At 40.0% G+C, this 23004-nt stretch overlaps 1 pseudogene; it reads right to left on the reverse strand.

Annotated features, from left to right (window-relative positions):
- Nucleotides 1-9003: 9003 nt before the first annotated feature.
- LOC111147064 lies at nt 9004-9795 on the reverse strand (annotated as a pseudogene).
- Nucleotides 9796-23004: the final 13209 nt, after the last annotated feature.

The following is a 23004-nucleotide window of genomic DNA, read 5'->3' on the forward strand; positions in this document are numbered from 1 at the left end:
CCAGAAGCCTCTGGTCTTTCTGAAATTTTACTTAACATTTCAGGTGTTCTAGCAATAGCTTGCAGTTAGCTTTGTCAATGCATAAAGTAACAGTAATGGTTAAGTTACTAAGTATTCCAAAAACTGTCAAGTTAACCCTTGGTTTTAAGTCCAGTTTGAAACATCTTTTCAAGTTGCTATACCAGAAAATAGGGAAAATTTAAATTAAAATAAAGTGGGCCTATTGGGGTGCCTGGGTGGCTCAGTGGGTTGAAGCCTCTGCCTTCAGCTCAGGTCATGGTTTCAGGGTTCTGGGATCGAGCCCCGCATCAGGCTCTCTGCTCAGCGGGGAACCTGTTCCTCTTCTCTCTCTCTCTGCCTGCCTTTCTGCCCACTTGTGATCTCTCTCTATCAAATAAAGAAATAAAATCTTAAAAAAAATAAATAAGAATAAAGTGGGCCTATGGTCTTGCTGTCCAGCTGTATGCTCTTGAGTGAGTCCTAATGAGCCGTGGATTGACTAAAAATTTGTCATCATCAGGATAGAGTTGGGAAGGGGTGATAGTGCCTTGTACACTGGGTCCAGGCGGACACATGTGGGGCCAAGACTCAGTCTGTCTCTTGCCACACATCACAAGCCTCTCCCGAGGCGCTGAGGGAAGAGTCTTGTTGAGTCCACCTCACACAGAACCCCAAGGGCCTGGCATCGTGCTCAGCTCAGTTCCAGACTCATGTGAGCCTGTTAGAGTGCATTATGGGTAATCCACTGAACTGTGGATCCTGTGGGAGCTGATCTGGGACTGGTGCCACATTTCCCATTCTAGCTGCGTGCCCCTGGTCACTAACCATCTATATTTGTAGGCCTCTAAATCAGGGAACAAAGGTCCAACCTTCATACAGAGTTTACTCAATCACAGGGGAGAAGCTGGTTGCAGCGGTCCAGGCCTGGAGTCAGACCATAGGCATCTGAGTACCCTGGGCCCTCGGGCCTTCTCCTTCCTGGCTGTGTGACTTTGGCACATCATCCAGCCTCCCTGAGCTTTGGCTTCTATATTTGTCTGTTGGGGTTGACAAAACTTATTTTGTAATATTGTTGTTAGAGTTTTAGTAATAATCTCTTACTGAGGACTTGGCAAATGGTAGCTTTTCAATGAACATCAATTCATAATCTCAAATGATTCTACTGTGATATCAAATATAGCTCTTCCTGGTCATGTATTTCAGCAATTTGCCTTTAATACACATTCCAGATTATTGACTTCTCCCGGATTTTAAATATGAGTGGCACTATTGAGTCCACATATATTTTAGAAAACTTGATTTTCAAGGTAATTCTTCTACCATAACAATGAAGTGGAAATTGCTGTTTGGTTAGCTATAAAGAATATTCCCAGAAGGAGTATTGTGAAATATCAGAATGGGCAAAAAGAACTGGTGAGTGGATTTGAAAGTTCTCCCCGCTCCCCGCCCCCGCCCCCACCCCGAAAGAGTTTCAAAGAGAGATACATTTTGCACACTGAGGGTTTTAGTGCTTTCGTGTACAGATATTTTGGGAGCTGTGTTATATCGCAGGCTCTGAGAATAACAAATGGCTGGGCTTCAGCTCCTAGCCTGGAAAAGTTTTCAGTCTGGTAGATGAAACACCATATATTGTATTATATTACAATGTGATGAGTTCCAGCAGAGTGAGCCATACCTGAGGGCAGAAGGATGATTTTGATGATCCCCTGCTGTCTATTCCAGCTGAATGGCTTGGTGATGAGAAATAAGGGACCCGGGTGTTGTGATTTGGGGAGGCCATTCCCTACTAAGACAGCACTGGGTGTTGTGTGCCAACAGGGGAAGGGTGTTTACAATAATCATCGTAATCAAGTGCCTAATCATTGTTAGGCATTTCCATTTTTACAAGTGATCAGTGGCATTAGAATTTCCATTTTTTTGATGGATTGCTAAGTCCTTGGTGATTATGAAAAATGTCCCTTCTCCATAGGCTACTTTTTTCCCTACAATTGAAATTATGACCATTGATTCCCATCTGTGTCCACAAAAGTAACATAGGCAGGTAACCTAGAAAAGCGACTCATGGGTATTTGCCCGTCATCCCTTTTGGACAGAGAGATTGGGGCTGCCATGTAGACTGAGTCTAAGGGACTTAAAACGAAAGGGGGTTTGGGAAGCCACCGCCAAAGGCTGTTCTATACAAGGATGGGCCTCTTGTGTCCTGCCAAAACGGGAGCGCTTCTCAAGCTGTTTAACTTGTGATCATTTTCTCTAGTTGCCTCTTCTTTGAAAACTAATTGTAGATGTGAAATGGCCATGTTTAAATAATTCATAAAAAATAATAAATCCAGAGGAAAGTGGCAAAGGTGCAGAGAAACCTGGCGAAGTACAAAGAAGGGGTCAAGCCCGTTACAGTTTTCCAAGAGGCTCCCCTTACTCTAGAGTGCTTAATTAGGCCTGCCTGCTTGTTTGGCCCTGGGTTGGTTTTGTTCTTTCAAGAGAGCTGTTGACCTAATCCTATATGAGAACGCACCGAGCAGTAGCTTCTCACAGTTCATGAAAACATTTGTAAATGCTGTTATTTGGGCACGGGGAGAAAAAAAAAAAAAAATTGGTACCTTCTGACTGAAGGAAACTCATACATTTATAATTGTATTTTTTAATGTTGAGAAACAGCCTTTTAGCTCTACCAATTATGCAAACCAGTTAGACAACATTGTTTAATGTAGGCGACAAAATGCCCAGAAGATCCTTAACTAGAAAAACAAGATCTTCTGCAAGTTTTGGAGATTCTTCCAACCAGACAATTAATTGAACTAACTGGACGATGCCTTTGTGAGGTTTATAGCTCCTGGAACTAGTGCTGTGCTTACAGAAGCGTTTTGAACGTTACCTCCTTGAAACTTCTAGATCAATTAGTTTGTGATAGAAGGCAATCTCGAGGTATAAAATTACTTTTTTATGCTGATATATCATTTTCAGATATTAGCTCTTTCTTTCTTTCTTTCTTTCTTTTTTTTTTTTTTTTTAGAGCTAATTAGTAACTCCTGCCCCGAAGAAGCGGCTGTATTGGTTAGACTTCCACCCCCCCCAGCTTCGAGGGAACTTCTACCATGTTCTTAATAGCCCCTCCTCAAATGCGGTGGGTAGCTGGAACTGTGCGAAAAGAAGTGGCTCAACAGTGTCAGAAGGAAATGAGTTAGTTTTCTCTATTCTCTTACACCTGCTACACACGGCGATGTTTTAGAATCGGTGCTGTTCAAATACCACCGCTGCAGCTATTTTCTCTGCCCGTTTTAGTCTCTCTTTCAAAAGTACCCCAGTGTTTCCTCTGCCACGTGACACCGAATATGCTTCTTCTGCCCGATGCTTTGTGATTGGTAACCTGGTCTTCAAAGTTGACGTTCAAAAATATCCATCTGGCTCCTTAAACACTACCGTGTCTCGTTTGTTTTCCCAAGTCTCAGCCGAGGAGATGTTTGTCACTTAATTGCTGCTGAGGATCACAGATGATGGTTTATACGTTTAGGCAAATTGTGGGCAGCACTTTGTTAACCAACAGAAGAGCGGGCTGGTCCTGGGTAATTATCCTATGGAGCTCAATTGGCCCTTAACAGCACCTGCCCGGCCAGCATCAGGGAGCCTGTTTCAACACAAAAGCTCCTTCTTGTTAATTAACTTGTGTGCACTTGTTACAAATGAAACCTATTTGTTTCCAGTTAATACCTTTGCTGCTATTTTAAATATTCATTTATTATTGTGCTTGTTAAGTGAAAGGTGTAGAAGGATGGTTTGGATGACTTCCATCGGTACGCACTGAGCTCTAAGAGATCAGCCAATCGACTACTACGTCAGGTACATGGCTGTGTGTTCAGTGGGCCCCCAAATCTCCTTAAGAAAGATGAGTTGCTCTCAACCATGAAAACAAGATAGGGGTGATGGAGAAGCCAGGTACCCACGACAGTAATCAGTGAATTTTCATTAGAGAAGAATTCTAGACGTTAAATGCAATTCATGTGAAGCTTGGTTCCATCTCTCCATCTACGTCATGACTATTTTGTGTCTGGGTAGATAAAAAACTGAACATGTGCAAACAGGTATGTCTTGATTTTCCCTTCAGTCGGCTTCAGCCAAATGAAGCAATGAACCAAAATTAAGAGGGATTTGCTTAGTTACTTGTAAGCAAAAGTAATTTGAAGAAAATGTAAGGAACATAAGGAAGACGTAAAGAAATTCAGGTGCATACCGTAATGCCAGAAGCATGTTTTTAATAGCCCCTCCTCAAATGCGGAATGGGTAGCATTTGAACTGAAAAGGCAGTAGAAACAAACATGCATCCATTTAGCATGTTTCACCTAATATCTGGAATAAAATAGTGATTCTTGGAAAGGCTGCCATATTTATCACTTAAAATTTTGGCGATCTAGAATTGATTTTAGGTATTTGTTATTGTTCTCCAAAACTCATGTTGGAAAGTTTCCTAAAACACATTTTTCTCAAAGGAAGAATAACCTAGCTTACAAATTCTTTTTTTTTTTAAAGATTTTATTTATTTGACAGACAGAGATCACAAGTAGGCAGAGAGGCAGGCAGAGAGAGAGGAAGGGAAGCAGGCTCCCTGCTGAGCAGAGAGCCCGACGCGGGGCTCGATTCCAGGACCCTGAGATCATGACCTGAGCCGAAGGCAGAGGCTTTAACCCACTGAGCCACCCAGGCGCCCCTAGCTTACAAATTCTTAAAGAGATGAAAAAATAATATTTTATGCCAATGTAAGGACGGGCTTTTAATTTTTATTTGGATGAAATACTGGAGTGTCATGGCTTTAAAATTTGCCCCTCAAATGTGCCTTGTTAGCAGAGTATGTAGCGCTCAGTCTCATAAAATTTGCCCCACAGAATATTTTCTTTTCGTTTTTGTTGTATCAAAAATCATGCTTATGTGACTTCAATTAGGTTCTCTTAACTGCATACAGAGTTCAAAATACACTTGAATATTGATGGGACCAACATTCCACAGCCACCAATCAATTACTTTGATTCTTCTGTTTTAAAATTGGTCCAATAATGCATTTTTGAATAGGTCAATACTGCCTGCTATATAGAGTAATGTCTAATTTGTTTATATTCATCATGATCATGTAGTTAAGAACAATATGCTTAAAGCTCCCTGTTGTCACTGGCAAGAATGATATGTAAAATTGACAAAAGAATTTATAAAATTGCTATATGGGTATAATGTTTTGAAGAGATGGAACATATCCCCGCATCCTCTTTTTCCCACAGACATGCAATACTCTGGATATATTGCTCATTTGCATTAACCTGATGGCCAGCACACCTGAAGACCCACGTTCTCTGTCTACCAACTCCAAACAGACCATCTCTCTATGCCCAGAAGGAATGCTTTCTTGCTGTCTTCTGCAGCATCATTAAGAAAAATTGGAGAAGAAATGCCTTTTACTCTTACCTTACCCAATCATTTTTCTTCTCAATACGAATTCTGCGTTAGCAGCACCAGCAAGTACTTATGAGTACCCACCCGTGGCGAGTGTTGTGGAGATGGTACCAGAAGGAATGTAGTAACATCCATGATACTGTATTTTAAGTTCTGCTATCACCAATTCGGGATGGTTATCAGGGGACAGCAAGAAGGGGAAACATGGACATTCATCCTCTAGCTAATGTCCTCTGTGTCCCTCACCCATTAAAAGCATGTAAATTCATTATGTAACATATGAAACAAAAAACACTGACTGGGATGCAGGAAGCCTCTCTGTGTTGCTTTTGTGAAGTAAGAAGTATCCTCGTGCCTGAGTTTATTCATCGATTCCTTACTTAGCACAACTGGAGAACCAAGGAGAAAACACAACAGGCTGTTCTCCTTTGCATCCTGGTGCATGTTGGACTCACAGGAGGAATGCTTAACTCTTAGAACACCAGGGCTGGGGGCACCTGGGTGGCTCAGTGGGTTAAAGCCTCTGCCTTCAGCTCAGGTCATGATCCCAGGATCCTGGGATCGAGCCCCTCATCGGGCTCTCTGCTCAGCAGGGAGCCTGCTTCCTCCTCTCTCTCTCTGCCTGCCTCTCTGCCTACTTGTGATCTGTCTGTCAAATAAATAAAATCTTAAAAAAAAAAAAAAAGAACACCAGGGCTGTGTTTAGTGTGCTGTAATCAATATAAAATACCTCAGCCTTTTATCATTAAGTGGGTATTTGGAAAAAGTTGTTACATACTTAGGCATCGCTTAGTGCTAGGAAAGAACTTAAAAATTCATGGTGATCACTAACCTGAAGTCTTATATCACCTATTGCCCATGTCATTCTGATTAACCACACGTATGCTGTCTTGAACGCTATGTATAACTACATTTACCTCCTTCCAGAATAAATGTTGCAAATATATGTTACTTACGTACAGGTCTGATCAGTCATCAGTAGAAATAAATTATTTCCATCCAGTGCTCACTATACACCAAGCAATTATTGTCTACTATTTATAAGATGATTATAATACTTAAGTCCTCATGCCTTTGATTAATATTCTTGTTACTGATTGAAGCCTAGTTGAGAATTCACAATTATTTGGTTCTTTTGGGTAAATACACATAGCTTCTAATACAAGTAGGTGAGCTCTAAAATTCTTTCCCCGCTCAAAACTTTGCTACCTAATGGTATGTTACAATAAAAGCAATCATGAGACTTAATTCTGCAACATATACACCTATCAGTAAACAGAGATAAAACAAAGACACCCACTCTCGGTGAAAACATTCTTTTATAACTTATTATATAGATAAATGGGTGCCTACCAATTCAAGCCATACACATTGTGCCTTTTGCCCAATGGAGTGGACGAAATATGTTACAGGATTCAGGTGGAAGATGGAGGAGAGTTCACCACGAATGGCAGTGGAGAAATGCAACACGAAAGAAGACAAGCTTGACCAGACTCCCCAGAAAAGGCAGGTCTTAGAGGAATGGAGTGGGGCCAAGGGCGTCCTAAGCAGGAAGAAACCACCAAGAGTTCAAAGGTGGAAACCCTGCAGTCAGGCTCATATATTTATGGAATTGCACTTTTCCTAAATCCAGCTGTCAAAGTTGAAACAACATTTTGAACAAGAGGAACATTACCATCAAATTATAGGTGTCTTAGCAGCCATACCACCAGAATTAATCTATTCTAATAGGCCACTCAGGCATAAAGATTGTGGATTTTCTATTTTTTATAGGCAACTTGACTTTCAGTTAGAATATTTTATAACCTATTCCCTAAAATATGAAAGGCTATGAAAACACTACCTGTAATCCTGTTAGCTGTGCAGTGCGTTATTGCTGCTAACAGTGCCAACAGAACAATGGTCTTTCCCTATGTTCATTCATTCATTCATCATTCATTCATTCAGCCATCTGGATTAAGCACCCACCATGTATCCAGCATTGTGCTAAGTTGTAAGCAGTTTCAGCAAGTTGAGAGAAATGCTGCTTAGTGTTCTTTACCACCTTGTGACTATGACGATATTAGTTTATTAAGGCAACTGTCCAAGACTATGACCAGGGAGTGGTGGGTGCTGGTGGCAGGAAGGAGGAGACAGTAGAGAGCATTAACTGACTGAAGCACTAATCCTACTGAGACCTTCACTTGCGAAAATTCCTAGCTGTTTTCCCATCAGTACTCTGGAAGGCTAAGGTGGCTTTCAAAGATGCCTAGAGTCCTGGCTTGTTTTGACAACTTCCAAAAAGTAGACTTACCTAAGACTCTCAAAATGATTTTAAAATGGGGTTATAGGATGCCTAGGTGGCTCAGTCGGTTGGGAGTCTGACTTTGGCTCAGGTCATGATCTCAGGGTCTTGGGATCAAGCCCTGCCTGAAGCCCCACATTGGGCTTCTCGCTCAGCAGGGAGTCTATTTCCCCTTTCCCTCCCCCTCTGTCTCTTCCCCCTACTCATGCTCTCTCTGTCTCTCTCTCAAATAAATAAATAAAATCTTGAAAACAAAATAAAATAAAATGAGGTTCCAGTGTACAAAGTAGGAGGCCAATAAGGTGACTCCATCTGTATACACTATTTGTTCTCATTTTCCAAGGGTGTCCAGAGAATTGGCAGGAATTGCCAGCTGTTTTCCTGTCTGCACCATAAGGAAGTTGAGCTTCCCAGCTTCAAGTTACCTTACCAGGATGACTCTATGCCTGGGACAGTCCAGGTTCTGTCAGTTTTCCAAGTGTGTAATTATTAAATAGCACCTAATTTCCTTCTTTAAAATGCCCCATTGACACGATAAATTATGTCGTCAATTAATTCTAGCTGACTTCAGCCTTGAATAATAGGTCTCTAAACCCACCAACAGTTTGGGAAAGAAGACTTCTGATAGGTTAAAATTCTTCCAACCAAGGAAAATTGATAGGTGGTTTTCCTGAACTAGTTACATGATGCTAAAAAAGTTTGGTCAATACGGCCAGACGGTTGATAAGTCAGGGACACAAATCACTCTGGCCTGGTGGTCCAGGACGGACTTAAGAGGCAGCCAGAGTCACAGTCAAGTTCTGCCACTTCTTGCCCATGTGACCTTAATCTCACTAAGTTTCCTCGCTGTAGAACAGGAATGCTAAGGGAATCTATCTCACAGGATTGCAATGAGGATCATTAATTAATATATGTAAAGTGCCTAGAACAGTGCCTGGCATACGGTTGGTCATGTAGTAAGGGTTTGCTCTCATTACTTCTTCATCCAAAAAGGTAGGTGTGGGAGTACAGATACCCCCTTGAGATCCTGATTTCATTTCCTTTGAATACATCTAGAATAGGGCATTGCTAGCTCACAAGGTAGTTGCACTTTTAATTTTTTGAAGAACTTCCCACATTGTGTGGCATAATGGCGCATCAACTTACCTTCACGTCAACGACACACATGGGCTCCCTTTTCTCCACATCCTTATCAACATTTATTATTGTTTCTTTTGTTTTCCATGCCATATTTCTTATCTTCCACTCAGTATAAAGACTTCCAGTCACGCCACCTAGAGACCACTTTACCCACTGCTCCGTTTGGCCACCAGTCTCTTGCCTCTCCTCCAAAACGGAGAGGCAGATACCATTTCCATGGGGAAGAGCAATCCTTGGTTTGTGGCCTCTGCCAATAACAAAAACCCTGGACAGCCGGGTGGCAAAACTGTTGTCACTGGCATCTATTGTGTGAACTGCATCGGAAGAACCAGTGTGTCTCCCTCTCTCTGTTGGTGATCAGACCAATTCTTCCCAGGTTAGCCCCTCGGTCACCATACACAGATTACCAGGGTCAAACTTGATGAAATCAGTAATCTTTCCAGCTCCCAAATCAATCTGAGTGGTGTCATTCATCTCGATGGGCGATCAGGATAGCAGATGGTGCAAGCATTGTGGGTCACCAGGTGAGGGATTCCTTTTGTCCCCACAAAGGTCTTTCTCACTCTGTACAACTGACACTTGGCCTCCTCAGGTGTAACACGATGGACAGCAAACCGACCCTTAGTGTCATAGATTAGATGGAAATTCTCCCCAGTCTTGTCAATGCCAATGACATCCGTCAAACCAGCAGAAGAGGTTAAGTCAGTTCAGACCTTTCCATCAATCCTAACAAAATGCTGCATATGGATCTTCTTGTTTTCATCTCCTTTTAGTGCATACTTAAGACTTCTCTTCAGGAAAATGATGATATGAAGACATCCTCTCAGTTTAGGGGGGCCAGTAGATAGACAAGAGGCAAACACACCTTTCAGTTTATCCAGCAGCCAATGCTTTAGAGCTGCTACACTCTTCAGGTGCTTCTTGGGACCAGGAGCCATAGCTGCGCTGGGCATGAAAAGAGCTCTTATCATTTGTCTTTTCGCTTATGGCCATTCTAACAGGTGGGAGGTGTGTTTCCCTCATTAGCGATGTTGAGCACCTTTTCATATCCTGTTGGCCATTTATGTCTTCTTCTGAGAAATGTCTATTCAGGTCCTTTGTCCCTTTACCAGTCAGGTTCTTTTGTTTTTTGCTATTGAGGTTATTACATTCATTCCAGCATGATTCAAAGTAGCCAAGCTGTGGAAACAACTTAAATGCCCATTGACAGATGACCGGATAAAGAAAATGTGGTCTGTACATGTAATGGAATATTATTTAGCCTCAAAATGTCAGGAAGTCCTGTCATTTGGCACAACATGGTGGAAACTGGAGGACATCATGCTAAGTGAAATAAGCCAGATGCAAAAAGACAAATATTGCATGATCTTACTCCCATGTAGAATATAAAGTAGTCAAAGTCAGAGAAGCAGAGAGTAGAATGGTGGTTGCCAGGAGCTGAGGGGAGGGAGAAATGGCGAGATTTTGATCAAAGAGTACAAAGTTTCAGTTTTGCAAGATGAATACGTTCTGGAGTCTGCTATACAGCTTGGTTACTACACTTTAAAAGAACTGTACTTTATACTTGAATTTTGCTAAAGAGGATAGATCTTCATAGTTCACAACACATACACACGCACTAAAAGACAGTGAGAAAAGAAACTAGTAGCTCTGTGAGGTGATGGATATGTTAAGCAGTCTGATTGTGGTAACCATTTCACAATGGAAATGTTTGTCGCAACACCAAGCTGTACACCTTAAATGTACACAGCTTTTGTTATTTTTACCTAGGTAAAACTTTAATTAAAAAAAGGTGGGCATAGATGAGTTAACAGATCTTGTATAGATAGGGCTTTAATTGAGAAATGTCAACCCCTAATTCAATAGACTACAAAGCAAATTTAATCATCTTCAAAACCAATGCTAAGTTGCTATAAAACTTTAATTAAGATGTTTGAGATAAAGGGCACCTGGGTGGCTCAGCCGGTTAAGTGTCTGCCTTTGGCTCAGGTCATGTTCCCAGGATCCTGGGATCGAGTCCTGCATGGGGCTCTTGCTCAGCAGGGAGCCTGCTTCTCCCTCTCCCTCTGCCTGTCACTCCCCTTGCTTGTGCTCTCTCTCTGAAAAATAAATGAATAAAATCTTTAAAAATAGATTTTGGGATATATATTAAAATAAAACCAAAATTTTTATTTACAGTAACACTTTAAGTATATCTGAAGTGAAACCTTCTTTTATCTCACTGACCCTATAGAAATGTTACTATGTCTCATTTTATTACTCTCAAGATATAAAGCATGCTGGTATCAAAGGATCATAGTATCTTAAATTTTTTATCTTCTAATATTATGATATTCTAAGCCCCCCATCAAATATAAACTATTTATGTCTCCCCAGCTCTGGGTAAAAGGTATCATATATATTTTGGATTTGGGTATGCCTCTAAAGCAGATAAATGTCATTGTAGACGTTAGAAAGGCAGTATACGTTTAACTCGAAAAAGAATCACTGATGATAATAGGATACATTAAATTGATAATACTTGACTCTTGCCTCTTGAACTGGGATTAGGCTATCAGCTCCCAAAAGTAAATACCTTGATAGAATGATCATGATGGAATTTAGAAATTAAATCCAAAAGACTATGTTAATGTAGCATAAATGGGAACATGAGAAAATATCAAAGTTGAAGTTTTTCTTGGAAGATGAATTTGAAATGATCTCTTATGCATATGCAACTTTTAATACATACTCTCTGAGGTACATTTACACTCACATTTAGAAGTCTAATTAGTAATAAAAAGGAAAGAGTTCATAATGATAGCACCCTGCTCTTAGGGTTCCTATTATAGATTCCGAAAACAAATTCATTAATATCTTAATATACATGGTGTCATTTTCCACACTTAAATATTTCAGCCCAAAAGATGTAAGCTCTCCCCACTCCTCCTTTTTTCTTCTTTACATTTAGTCTGTAAATTTGAAGCCTGGGGATCTTGTTACTTTCAAAATCAGACTTTTGACATTTTTCTCCTGAAAAGTAAAAGATTTGGGGGTAAAAGAGTAGCCATCATGCTTTGAAATATGTGCTTTTTCTAGTATGTGTTGTTGCTTGAAAAGGCTAACAGGCGTTTGGATAGTGAACCATCAAAAACCCCACTTCTGAGGTTTCTCTTTTAGGCTATTACGGGTAGAATGCCTCTTAACCCTTGAGGCAACTCAACAATTGAGTTAAGGAGATTTTCATGTATCGGTTTTGCCTGTCACATGGTTGACTTAACTTCAGGATATACTTTGCAGCTGAAGGTTCATTTCCCTCCATTTGTTAAGTGGCTAATTATAAAGGTTCACAAAAGAATTGACACAAGGGAAAGAGAGGGGCCTGTCTTCTCTCAGCAGCCCCAAGAGGCCTGTACAAGTGTCATTTGTAAAAACAGAGCACAAATTAAGCAATGGCCATAATAAGCTGCAGGAGCGGGGATATAATGAAAGGGGAATTCTTATGTCGATGCAAAGCAGGCACTAAACTGTTGGGATTTTTGTTTATTTTTTTACATTGACAACTAACTCCTAATATAAGTCATCCTGTTTAAGCATGTATGGCAAAAAAAAATAAAATTTTAAAGCTAAGTTGACCATAACAAGCTAAATAAAAAGACAATTTTATCCCCACAGCTGGGATTTGCCGGTTTATTTTCTATGATATATTGAAAATACTTTTGAATCCCAATAAAAATAAGTTTTATTTCCTGGATAAGCATGTATTTTAAATAAAGTTTTTAGAAATAATGACCAGAAACAGGAGTGTGACGTGACACATATGTATCAAGAAACAAACATTTTCCGTCATATAACAATCGGCTTTCCTCTTTACACCCCGTACCATGAATTCTAAATACCAGCCTTTTTAACGTTTGAAAAAGCATAAACAACAAAGAAAACTCCCTTTACTTAGGAGCGTGATAGCTAATGAAACAGATTGGAAATTGCTGCATTGTTTCTACCTTTCATCAAAACATCCCTATGCATAGTATTCACATCATTATGTAAGACATTTGCAAATATGTATAATGCTTTTGCCTATGGGAAAACTCTCCTGCTCTAATGTATTCCTGAAAGATGAATGAACAATTCTTGAGGTATGATAAAAAGATTCAGAGGGTTGGATAGAGCAATGGTATTAAAGCCACAAGCTCATCATTTAAAAATTTTTTTTTAAATGTCAACTGCTAACACTGCAGGTCTCTGTTTTACTTTTTTTTTTTTTTTTTTTCTCTGCAAACTCACCACCTCTTATCCAATTCCTTCTCTGATTCAAGATCAGCAGCCCCCAGTTTGCTGGAGGCCACTTGCTTTGATACTTCAGCGGGGATCTTGTGAAGCCAGAAGTGTTCTCTGGCGTCAGATCTCTGATCTGGATTTTTGCCTGATTTGGGATTTTCAGTAACATCTGAAACAGTTATGGAAAGAGGTGCATCACCAGATATGCATCTCATTACCAGCTGAATTTAGTAATCAGACCAGGAGTTGATGCTTAGAGCATATGTGGGTTCCACTGGGACTGAAATCGTAAAAATGTGAAACAAGTCGTCATCAGATTTTTGAAAGCAAATGGAGGGTCAGTAATGGGACTAAGAGACAGGAGGAAGTGAGAACATTAATGCCAGCAGAGGGGTGGCAACCCGGGAAGCCCCTGAGAGGTTCTGCACTTGGAAACATCAGATATCTGAAGGGTACAAAGCCAAGAAGATATGATTGGGCTGAAGGTCTGTGTATACAGTCACTGAACTTCCTAAGAAGACTAGAGTTTTATTTTCTGAGAGAAACGGAGTGGAGAGTTCTCCAGAATTCAGGTACAATAGGCACCCAAGGGGCCAGGCTCAAGGTGTAGGGATGAAAACAATGATCTGATTAAGAGAAGCAGGTCGGAAAGTCTTTACCACCAACCAGGAAGAAAGAAAAATGGAAGGACTCTTCTTTGGGGAAACTGAACTGACTTTAAAGAGAGCTTTTGATAAAAAGGTCACCCTGCTTCCTGCTGATTCCACAGCAAAATCCTTCAGTGGACAAGTCCCATCCACACATATGGAGCCTCTCGTTTGCCTTTAATGCTTCATTCATAAACACAGACAAACAATAGGGGATCACCAGGCACTTGAGTAAAGCCTCCGATATGAAAAAGGGGATAAAAATAATCATACAAACAAACAAAGGAATCCAGAGCAGACAATGCAGTATACAGAAGAAACTTTAAAAAATAATAATAGCCTGGGAGAGTCAAGAAAAGATACTGTGTTCATAAAACAAGAACTGAATGCTTTGAAAAAGAACAGAGAACAAGAATGAGCTCTTATAAATGAAGACTAGGAAAGCCAAAGTAACACTGTAATAGAAAGGCTGATTAAACCCAAAAAAAATTCCCAGAATATATGTCAAAAAGACAAAGAAATGGAAAATCGTAGAATAAAAAAGAAAGTAGTCCATGGAGAAGATCAAATGTTTTATTAATAAAAGTTCTAGTGAGAATAGAGGGAATGGAGGAGAGAAAATTATCTAAAAAATAACACAAGAAAAGCATTCAGAAGTGAAGGCATTTGTCCTCAGTTTATAAGACTACTGTTAAGTACGCAGCCCAATAAATGAAAGAAACAGAACAAAAAAACAACAAAATAAACCAAGGTACATCTGCATGAATTTTCACAACATTAAGGGTAAACACAAAGTCCTGTATCTTAAATTCAAGAAAGAAAGAAGGAAAGGAAGAAAACAAGGAGAAATAGATAAAGACAAAGACAAAGACAAAGACAAAGCAATAGATCATATATAAAGAATGCAGAATCAGAATGACATCAGGTTTCTCAAAAGCAACATTGGAAACTAGAAGTAGTATAAAAAACTGCTTTCAAAACTCTAGGGAAAATGACTTTAAACTTCAAATTTTATACCATGAACATTCTTAATTGGGTCTGAGAGTAGAATAATTATATATTTAGACACACCAGGATTCCCAAAATTTTACCTACCATCAGCCATTTTTAGGAACCTACTGGAAGTTATAATCCAGAAAAAGTAAGAAATGAGTCAAGAGAAGTGATCCAGAGTATACACTCAAATGCTAGGGTGAAAACGATGTCCTGGTTTGTTTGGAACAGTCTTAGTTTAGCCCAGTTGTTTTGGCATAATTATTAACAGCACTCCTTTTATTCTCAAAGGTGTCCTAGCTATTTCTAAAAGGTGGATATCTAATTTCACATTGTATGACATTTCAAGACTTTTACCTAAATTTCTCCATTTTGGTTCAAAGTCAAAAACCATAATGCAATCAGGGGCTTAATTTATCTACGATCTGAAAAATAGATCAGAAAATACACATGATTATCTTGAAGCTACGAAATAATTATCAGTAAACCTCTCATTAGCAGATGCAGCTTTCCTCCAAGTCAAGTTAGTAATTAAACAAAAGCAGAATATATAAAAATAAGATTCTGAGAAACAAACAGAGGGTTTTGGAGGAGAGAGGGGTGGGGCGTTGGGTGAGCCTAGTGGTAGGTATTATGGAGGGCAAGTATTGCATGGAGCACTGGGTGTGGTGCATAAACAATGAATTCTGGAACACTGAAAAAATAAAATTAAATTTAAAAAATCAGAATATTAAATACAAAATTAATAAATGAGACAATCTCATTTCATGAAAAATTTGTGAAGGCAACAAATGTGGGTAATATACAAGAAAATTTAAAAAAAAATAAGGTTCCAACACTCATAAATTTCACTGGGATGTTTTACCCATTTTTGCTACTCATATAGGTCAATGGAAAATGCTTGCCAAAGATTGCTTTCTTGGTAAAAGGCATCTGTAAGGGTGATCATGAGATGCTCGCACAGGCACCCCAATGATGTAATCTTCAAGTGCTTAGATTTACTGTCCGTTGTCTTTTTTTTTTTTTTCAAAGATTTTTATTTATTTGACAGACAGATCACAAGTAGGCAGAGAGGCAGGCAGAGAGAGAGAGGAGGAGGAGGCAGGCTCCCTGCCGAGCAGAGAGCCCGATGTGAGGCTCGATCCCAGTACCCTGGGATCATGACCTGAGCCGAAGGCAGAGGCTTTAACCACTGAGCCACCCAGGCACCCCAACTGTCCGTTGTCTTTACAGTTAAAATGTGGATCCCTTTATTTGAAGCCTAAAAATGAAAATGTCTGAAGTGTATACATTTTTTTTAAAGATGGGCCAAACAGAAAAATTAACTAGTTCAGAGACTGCCCTACCCTGGGCATTGTCCTAAGAGCTATCCATGCATGGTGGGGACAGTTATGTTCACTGGCTTCAGAAGGTCATGCTCAGACTCCTGTGTGACTTTGGGAACATTTACACTATCCCTCTATGCCTTAGTTTCCTCATCCCTGAAGCACAGCAGAACATCTCACAAGTTGGCATGCTTCGGATCAAAACGTGTTTCTGTTTACATTTTGTTACATGGGTATTTTTCCAAATACAGCGGCCTTCCTAAGCCTTTGTCGGAGCTGTCTTAACAATATAAGTTAGGTCTTCTTTCCCCAAACACTGGAGGAAACTACTGCATAGTTTAAAATATGAGTGCATAGCGCGCAATTCCCCTAGCCAACAGAAATGAATGTAGAAGGGAAGATACACCCGTATGTGACTGTCAGCCACAACTCCCTCTCCTTTTTGACCTGTTAGAATGACGGAGCAAGCATAAAAAAACTGGTTGAATACCTCACTGCGCTGCTTGGGGAAGCCATGGAGCCCTGGTCTTTTTCTTTGGGTAGAGTTAAGCAGAGTAACCAAGAAGCCAAGAAGGTAGAGGATCTAAGAAGGAGAAATATCTCACCTGTGCCATTATGATTACAGGTGCTACCTGTTGTTCGGAAGCCATGACGAGAGATTACATGGTCCACAGCGGCATTGAGTCATGTAACCGGATAATACGTCAATGCTGACAAGTTTCTTTATCCAAAGGTGAAAGGATAACTCACTTTCTAAATACTTATCAACACCTTAAAAATGTATAAGCTATGTGAGAATTTAAGCACAATTGTGTTGACACCCTTTATTTTAAAATTTAAGGACAAAAGTGTATGGTTTGTTGTTTTCCTTTTTTCTTCCTTTTTATATACATGAAGCAAGTGATGATTAAAGAATTGAAGTTTTCTGGTGAATGAAACAGCCAGACCACTTTTCATGACAAAGTTGGTAATTAGAAGGCCAATTTAATGGTGAATCAGGCAGAAATATTCAAACCATGACAAATGACTTTAATAATACAGCTTGCAATGCTCGAACAGAAATAAATTTCACTTCCTCAAACTCTCGCCTTTTCTGCCTGCCTGGAAGATAGAACTGTCCAGGAGGTATTTTGTACCCTTTATTCAGTAAAGCTTTTACTAGATTTTAAGCGACCAAATAGCTTGCAAATGCAAAACATCATTCAACTTCTTATGATTTTTTTTCCTGAAGGTAGACCGTGTTCAGAATTCTGAGTAACTCAAGATTTATTTTTCTTCTGTTCTGCTTAGCCCTGCAATGGTGTTTTATTGTTGCCACTCTGACTTGAGGTATTAAAGGGAGCTACATTGGCCTCAAAATTGAAAGCTAATTTTGGTGTTTGTCATAAGTTTGTTAAGACCACATGCATTCCACAGTTTGAAAAATTTCATTATTCTGTCCATGCTGGGGCTTCGTAATTGGATAGTAAGGATGTTCAAAGACTAATTTAGTGAATTGCACAATATTTTAAATGGAATTATGCAGGTTTATGGGTCCTTAGGGGATTCAGCTAGGAGCCTCTCGAGAAAATCTGTTTATCAGTAAATGATATTAGCAGCTTTCACCTAGCTTTTGTCTTCATTAAATTGCTGCTCCCCCAATTGAGGGTCACATCTGAGGCCTGCTTTGATAATTTGTCATTATTGTCTTGTTTATTGGAGCATAAAGTTGATACAGGCCAGGCTGTGCTGTTTATACACAATGTGCAAAGAAGTTTCTATTAACAATTCCACCAGTGCTAAATCAAAGTGGAATTTTTTCAGGGTTCAAGAAAGGGGATCATTTGTCGCATTCTAATTTCCTCTAAAACTCTCTGAGTACGTGCCGTGCCCCCTTCTCTCATATGTATAACCATAATGGCCTTGCTAGAGCCAATCCTCTGCAGACTTTTTAAAAAATCCATTCTTATCTTTAAAAATAAGGTTGAGAGTTGGAATTCTTTCTATAGTATTGAGCCATCATGTAAAACCCAATCCATGCCACAAGCATCCCTTAAAAGACGGCATTCACCCACAGTGACTATTAACTCTTGCTCTTAAGAGATTTGGGGTTGTAGGTGAGCTTTTAAGATTGTTAGGAGCCGCACTGTTTGATGGAGCACAGGCCCACAGACTTTCCAGTGCACTTGGGAGTTCTCGGTCCAGCAATGGAAGTGGAATTCCTTGAAAGCTTGTCATGGCATATTTGAACGAATCACTGAGTACCTTTAAAATCAGTTGGCTTCTGACTATGCTTTACATGTGGGTTAAGGTGAGGTGTCCTTTGCCAGTGATGATGTGGGATCTGGAACCGGGAAACAGGGCAAGTAGACTCCATTTTCCATTCCTCCACCCGCCCATTCGCAGTCCCTATGCCCCCAGGAGCAATACTGTCCCTGTCTCCACAAGGGACGGAGGCTGGCAGGAAGGAAAATGGAAGTTTAGCAGCCAAGCATCAACAGACTTTTGTGGCACAGCCCGGGAGAAAGGAACTCCGGGGGCCCCACAACACAAAGGGTGAATTTTCTGTTGGAGTTCACCCAGTTAGTGGCAGCTCCCACAGGTGTTATCAAACACACCCAGCATTCCCATTGCCTGAACTGCCTTTGGCCCTGCTGTCCTTGGGAGGGAGGGTGAGAGGTCCAGGGCTCCTCCGGGGACCTAACTGTATGCTACGTAATGTGCCCCAGGGTTCTGGGGATGGAAGGAAGGAAAAGACCAACCCCTCAAAGGTAAAGACTAGTAGAAATACTAAGTTCCACCCTCTTAAGGACTCAGACCTTCCTTACGGAAGTTCTCAGGCCAGGAGCTTAGCCAACCTCATTTTTATCTACGATTACCTAGCACTTCCACAGCTTTCAAAGATTTATGGTTATTATCGCCATCCACTCACCCACATAATCACCAGCCTTTCACTTTAAAATGGTTAAAAATTGTTTCATAGATTGCAGATCATTAATGTAAATTAGACTATTTCTATATTTGATTTCTTAATTTTTAACAGGAAAAGAACAGCTCTCACACATACACTCTTTTTTTTTTTTTTTTGAAAATTTTAAATGGCTCTCCAGACACCTCTTTCAATAACTCTTACCCTCCAAAGCTAGGCTGCCTTTTAATTTCACTTTAAAATAGCTACATTGGGACCATAATATGATTAGAACTAATGAATATGGTGGAGAGAAGCAAGAAAAATTTTATTTAAAATCTTTAAAAAGTATAAATACTTCATGTGAGTAAGGACCTCTGGTTTATCCCAGCCCGGCCAAGGACTCAATTTTGATTCTTAGGGTCAATCATCTGAGCTCGTCACGTCTCACCTTGCTGGTCTGCTCCAAACAATCAAGACTCCAAAGGCTTCCTCACTGGATGGTAGGAAACAATTGTGTTAAAATAAGTTACCATCTCATAATAATAATGATAATAGTAAAATTGTCCAAGTGAAAAGGCAATAAAAACTACTTATATATTGGGTCTAATAAAGTCCTGCCTGTTTTTCTGTTCAGGAGCTCCAGACACAGAGAGCACGAGCAGGATGGCACAAAATAGACATTGTATAAAATTGCCAAAATTATTGGTGGATATTTAAATTTTATTTAAAAAATTCACTCTTTAGAGCTCTTTAATCTTGACTAGTTTCTTTCCTTTAAACTGATTTCTCGAAATTAATGCAGGCATTTGGAATTTGCTTAGTAATGTGAAACTTAAGATGGTTTTATCAGACAGATGTGGATGTCAAAATCCATACTGCTTAAGGAAGTTGAAATGAACTGTTTTTGCCAAACATAATTCCACCTTCCTAAGACCTTTGCGACACTTGGCAACTCCTCCATCCATTGTAACTTGCCCACCGTGTTGGTCTTTCTCTTAAGGCATGGACACGGTTGCCACTGCTATGAGATGAGAGGCATTTTTTCGTAACTTAGGAAGGTTGAATCTGATGTCTCCATAAGAACATTTGGTGAGTTCTTTTGGATAGAGACAGCTAAAACTGTCTTTGTAAAATCAGCATGGTTAGTGCTGTTTCCCGAGTTTTGAGAGACAACAGCATATGGAAGAGCCCTGAACACCACCGTTAGTCAAGGACCTCAGGCTACTTTTGATTCTGCAACCTTGGGCAGGTGTTCTCACGACTTGGCTTTATTGCCCTTTGCTGTGGAATGATGGTGTGGACAAGAGGCTTTGGCTTACTGAGCATCCGTCATGGCAGCTTGTGGGCCACCTCAGGAGTTCAGAAAGGTGGAGAGCTGGTATTCTCCCCACTGGTCAGACTGGGCAGATGCGGTCAGCTCCAGCACAGTCCGGGGATCAAAGCTGGGATTCCAGTGCATGGCTGAAAGCATAGAGCTTGGTAGGAAGACTCTAGCCTAAAGGCAAGACTAGAAACAGACACGTCAGCAGAAACAAACTAAACTATGTTCATTTTTCTTCTTCTAGCTTTAGAATTCTTATTTTCTGCTTAGACTTGAGTTTATTTAATTCTGCTATGGAATTTTAAAAGCTAGGCATTTCTTTGGCAGTTCTCATATTTGGTGAGAAATGATGAATATACAAAATGCTTTTGGCTTTAAAAGCATTAGATCTTTGCAAGTGGCAGTATATATTGATAGATAGACTGCCAAATTTGGGGCAAAGAAGATATAAAAGTTCTATTCCTTGACCTGTAAAACAGAAAGCTCATTCCTACCCCCATTGTCTTAAGGCTCATTGCAACTGAAGGACTTATCCATCGCTGTCTTGAATAGCAAACAAAAAAGTTTTGAAGAAAAGAGGATTATAGTCAACAACTAAGCAAAAATAAAACAACACTGTAATTTGATTTAGTTATGAAATTTAGAAATAGCAGACATTTTTGCTTAAATGCAAATAAACACAACTTTGAAGAATTACTTGCCCATTGATACATCCATGTTTTGAAGTGGAATTTTACTTAATTTAGGAAAAGAAATGTGTATCTGCAGACTCGGTTTTATCTATGTTTCTTGTGAATATGTATCAGCTTGGTTTTCAGAAAACTGACCTCTGAAAAATTTCTCTCCAAAAGTGCCCCTGAACCCTAGAATGTAGGGTCTTCATTCCCTAAAGAAGCAGAAAATGCCCCAGTGAATTTCTCTCTTCCTCTCTGAATCAGTCAGTACTTTAAAATTTTGTATTTTTTTTAAGTTGGGAATTTATTTGTATTCTTATTAATGTGAAGATACCAGAGACTTTTGTTATAAATATATCAATGCAGTGTGCTGAGGGCTGGAAACCGGGGCAGGGAGATAAAGGGAAGGTGAGAAACAGAAAACAGGGACAAAAAAGAGATTATAGGATATAGCCAAAGATTATAGGATGGCTGATAATGTGAAAAGTTCAAAAAAATAAGTAAAATAATAGAGGGATAAGTAAATAACAAAGCAGGTTTTATTGCTCTATTGAACATTTTGATTATGTAGCTTTTGAAGTTATTAATGTTAACCTAAAAATCTTGAGGAACTGTTGTTCATATGCATTTTTTCCTATACCCAGATCAACCGTACTCATGAGCATTCTGATTGGTCATCGATATGTCTGGTCCTAGAGCAAGGGGAAGTCTTGTTAAGCATTCCCCAGAGAGAAGAGATCTTTCCCGGGGCTCCTGATGCTCTCTCCTGCAGAGTGAAGAGCCATGTCAACAAGAAACCCTCCCCCACCCCTCCACATTGCTTCCCCCACAGAGTTTCCCCTCCACGTCTGCTCACAATTTCCAAGAGCTGCTTTGTTACAAAAAGAAGGAAAATCCCAAGACTGTCATGCTCGTCCCCAGCTTTCACAGCTGTGGGGGCATCTCTTAAAACCATGTCACCAGGGCACCTGGGTGGCTCAGTCTGCCTTTGGCTCACTTCATGATCTCAGGATCTTGGGATCGAGCCCCTATCGGGGATCCCTGCTCAGCAGGAAACCTGCTTCTCCCTCTCCTACTCCCCCTGCCTATGTTCCCTCTCTCATTGTGTCTCTCTCTGTGAAATAAATAAAATCTTAAAAAAAAAAAATGTCACCCCTGAAAGCTGACCAATCTGTGGGAGGGAAGTGCAGGGGAAAGTAGTAATGCCTTTTCCCTCTCTTGAATATTTATATAGTTGCTTCCAAAACTGCTCCCTGGTGGCAGTTCCCCCTGAAGTGTTACTTTTGTGTATTGGTGCCGTACAAATGATATTTATATTTTTATAGTAGGTTCACTGTGAGAGGCATTGCAGATATTTCTCAGGACAGCATGTGTTTGAAATTGGGCAAATTAAATGTCTGGCCAAGTATGCTCCATAGAAACACCACCCCCACAATCCCAGATCAAAAGAAATATTTGAACAAATAATTTTGATAAATGCTGCATAATCTCTCTCCCTCTCGGTTAGCTGCAATGCACGTTAGTAGATCAAAGCTCTGAGAAGTACTGTAGAGAGGACCATTTCACTACATTGAACTCAGTTTCCCAATCAACTTAACATCCCTTTCTGGAGTAGCACTTGTGTAGGTGTTCTGTCATTGGTTTGGGGGGGAGGAGCATACCCTTTGGCAAAGATTGGCCAAGGTACTCCAGAAATGAAAGGGACTAACTAACATCCTATGGAACAGCACAGCAAACAAGAGCCAAGATCTAATAGCAATAATAAGAGATATGATCATTCCATTTTCTAATCTCACTGAAAACCCCACTCACCATCTATTCAGGGTTGGTCAACAGAAAAATAGCCCTAACAGTACTGCCTATAAACACAGGCAAAATTGGCAATCAAGATTAAACTGAAATATGCTTTTGAACTGTCTATGTAAGTCAAAAAACCACTAGAATTTGCCTTGGCTACTTAATCGTTAGGTCAGGCAATGGAATTTATTATATCATCATCTCTAATACCCAAATTACTATTCATAGTTTTAAAGTCAG

The sequence above is a fragment of the Enhydra lutris genome, unplaced genomic scaffold (assembly GCF_002288905.1).
Source record: "Enhydra lutris kenyoni isolate GAN:26980312 unplaced genomic scaffold, ASM228890v2 scaffoldscaffold15, whole genome shotgun sequence".
Classification (NCBI taxonomy): Eukaryota; Metazoa; Chordata; class Mammalia; order Carnivora; family Mustelidae; genus Enhydra; species Enhydra lutris.